This window comes from Coenobita brevimanus, chromosome 23, assembly GCF_032717465.1.
Source record: "Coenobita brevimanus isolate Jiangsu-jjx chromosome 23, ASM3271746v2, whole genome shotgun sequence".
NCBI classification, from domain to species: domain Eukaryota; kingdom Metazoa; phylum Arthropoda; class Malacostraca; order Decapoda; family Coenobitidae; genus Coenobita; species Coenobita brevimanus.
This window is the reverse complement of record NC_136976.1, coordinates 54042519-54046313: the sequence shown is the minus strand read 5'-3', so window position 1 is coordinate 54046313 and position 3795 is coordinate 54042519.

Here is a 3795-nt window from a genome sequence, read left to right as displayed (position 1 = left end):
ATGTATGAGGTTTATATTGTGGAAACAGAGTTGATGTATACTGTATGTATGAGGAAATTATATTGTGGAAACAGAATTGCTGCATAAAATAATAACCATACTGATGTGTGGGCAAACATGATAGCATGAGGTAATTGTGCCAGTCTGGACTAAATCCGCATTGGACAAACAACAGACATTATGGGAAAAATGAATAATGTCAGACAAGCCTTGAAAAAGTTCCCCCAAAATTCAGCTTGACTACATTTTGACACAACTAAGATTTTACCAACCATTAAGGTGAGTTGTAATGGGCTTGGGGGGGAAGGGGGAGGGGTTGCTGAGGCTGTAGGAGGTCCTACTGACTCCCTGGAGGAGGGCCCTCAGGATCCTGAGGAGGCCTTTCTGCCTTAGCCTTCCTCATAAATCCCTCATAGTCACACACTGACACATCATCGTCTTCATCATTAGGGGGAAGTGCAATACTGCAATTTGATTGGCACATGTCACGAGTCACGAGGAAGGCGTACTGGACTGGTGCGGCAGTACCAGGGAAACGTTCCTCAGTGTTGGCCATCTTCCCACATGCTCACGGGTAGTAGTACTGGATGCAGCATGTCAGTTCTAGAGAACAACTCCTCGGATTTGTCCCACTTTGCATGGCCAGTCCATACTAGCCCAACAAATCCGTACCACAGTCATAAATTATTTAATTTTTTTGCCGACCATACTGGGTGAGAATAGTACTGGACAAACGTGTACTGGACACGAGGGTACTGTATTTTTGTGCATAAATACTGTGCCAGTGGCATTTAAACCTTCAAGCAAACATTAAATATTGCTGAGTACAGAACATTGTGAGAAGTAAAACCTCACTATATCGGACTAATTGGGGCCCAAGCCAGTCCAAAAAAAGTGAAAGTCCGATAAAAGCGACATCTGGACTTCCTCCTCCTTTTGTTAAGCACAGAGGCTTGCATGTCATTCATTCATTTATTCTCTCTCTCTCTCTCTCTCTCTCTCTCTCTATCTATCTATCTATCTACCCCCTCACACACACTGGGCACTTCTATTTTACTTCACATATTTTTGTCTTCGTCGTCACCTTCATCTTCGCTTTCCCATTCATTTTTACTTTCACTTTCAGTTCACTCTGACATTCACATTCACTTTCATATTTTCTTCCATGCTCATTTCACATTCACCTTCACTTTCACACTCACTTTCACTATCACTCATTTTGAATTTCCCTTTCACCTTCACTTGCAACCTTACTTTCTCATTTTCACATTGACCTTTACAATTATTCACTCACCTTCACTTTTACCCTCCCTTCTTTTACTATCACATTCACCTCCACCTTCACTTTCACTTTCTTCCACCTTCATTTTCAACTTTTCTTTCACCTTCACTTTAACTTCATCTTTGCTTTTACATTCATTTTCACCTTCACTTTCACTTTCACCTTCATTTTCTCCTTGGCCTTTACTTTCACCTTCACTTTCACCATCTTCACTTTTACCTTCACTTTCACCTTCATTTTCATTCACTTTCATATTCACTTTCACCCTCACTTCACCTTCACTTTCACTTTCGACTTCTCCTTCACTTTCACATTCATGTTTACTTCCACCCTTACCTTCACTTTCACCTTCACTGTCACCCTCACTTTCACCTTCATGTTCACCCTCACTTTCACTTCCTACTTCATTTTCACCTTCACCTTCACTTTCACATTCACATTTACTTTCACCCTCACCTGCACTTTCACCCTCACTTTCACCTTCCATCTTCACCTTCACTTTAAGTTGACTTCACTTTCACCTTCACTTTGACATTCACTTTTACTTTCACCTTCATTTTCACCCTCACTCACCTTCCACCTTCACTTTCACTTTTGACTTCACTTCCACCTTCACTTTTACTTTTGCCCTCACTTTCACCTTCACATTTGCATTCACACTACGTTCACTATCACCTTCACAGTGCCTTCACTAATCTTCACTTTTTCATTCTCTCCCGGAGACAAAGAGAAGGGGAGGAAATATATAAGGAGAGAGAGAGAGAGAGAGGAGGGACCAAGATTATGCCTATCTCCCTCATTTGTTTATGCCAAGGGAACGCCACTTGTCATTTCTGTATTTATTCTCTCTCTCTCTCTCTCTCTCTCTCTCTCTCTCTCTCTCTCTCTCTCTCTCTCTCTCTCTCTCTGTTAACTTTGACATTCCATATTCACATGTGTGCTCTCTTTCACCCTCACTGTTACACTCATTTTCACGGTTATTTTCATTTTCAGTTTTACCTTCTCTCTCTCTCTCTCTCTCTCAACGGAGAGGGGACGAGGAGGAAGGGAAGGTATGGAGGAGGAGAGAGAGAGAGGAGGGACCGATGTTATGGTATCTACTCCATTTGTTTGTTTATTCGTTTAGTCAAAGAAAGGACTGCTTCTGGCTTTATTGGACTTTTCCTGATTCATAAGAATTTAGTCCACTTGGCTCCTCGAGTCCGATAAAAGCGAATTCGGCTATATTGAAGTCCGTTATATCGAGGTTTTACTGAATTAGAAAATCATACAATGCTAAGAACTGAACATTGTGGAATATTTGAGAATAATGTAGGGTACAGTACACAGGAATCGATGTTAAATATGATGAAAATGTATTAACAGCATCAGTGAACAGTACAGTACATTAGTGTACAGTATAACAGAACAGTACATCGCTGAATAGTGTAGAGCTCTCAAGAGCAATCTCCTGAGAGTTACTGATTCAGTGGGTGGAAGGACAAGGGGCCTCCCAGATATAAAATAACTTGGTGGTGGGATGAGGGTGTAGAAGCTGCAGTTAAGGAGAAAAGAAGGCTTTTCTGGGAATGGAAAAAAGTTGGTAACAAAGAGGAATACATGGTTGCCAAGCATAGACCTAGAAGAGAGGTTGACAGGTCAAAATTTAAAACTCAGGACTTTTACTTGATAACCTAAATAGTGTGGAGAGAAAGAATGTGATATTCAAGGTGCAAATCATATGAAGAGGGAAAACAGGGATATCGTAGGTGAGCAGTGGATGAAGGAAAGGTAGTGATGAACAGTGGGGATATTAAAGATGCCTGGAGAGAACATTACAACCGGTTGTTGAATGAGGAGTGTAACTGATACAGGGAAGGTCTGGAGTCAGCAGATCCAGTATTTGGCCCTTGGCCTTCGATTGACGGTGCTAATGTGAGCAGGGCAGTAGGCAGGATGCAGGTGGGGAAGGCAGCAGGTGTGTCTGGGTTAACTGCTGAAATGCTGAAAACCTCAGGTAACATAGTGGGATTAGTTACTGACTTGATAAATACTATTATATATGAGTGTGTTGTCCCAGATGATTGGCTGAAGAGAGTAATTGTAATTGTGTATGAGGGGAAGGGTGATGCCCTGAAGAGATTGAATAATTGAGGCATAAAGCCTTTGAACCAGATAATGAAGGTAATGGAGAAAGTTCTAGAAGGTATTATTAGAGAAAGAGTGACTATTGATGAGATGCAGTTTGGGTTTATGCCAGGCAAAGAGACCACTGATGCCATTTTCATTGGTCAACAGCATCAGGAGAAATATATAGGAAAGAAAAGGGCTCTGTACTTTGTTTTTGTTGATTTGGAGAAGGCCTTTGTCATAGGAAAGAAAAGGGATCTGTACTTTGTTTTTGTTGATTTGGAGAAGGCCCTTAACATAGGAAAGAGAAGGAATCTGTACTTTGTTTTTGTTGATTTGAAGGCCTTTGACATAGGAAAGAAAAGGGATCTGTATTTTGTTTTTGCTGATTTGGAGAAGGCCTT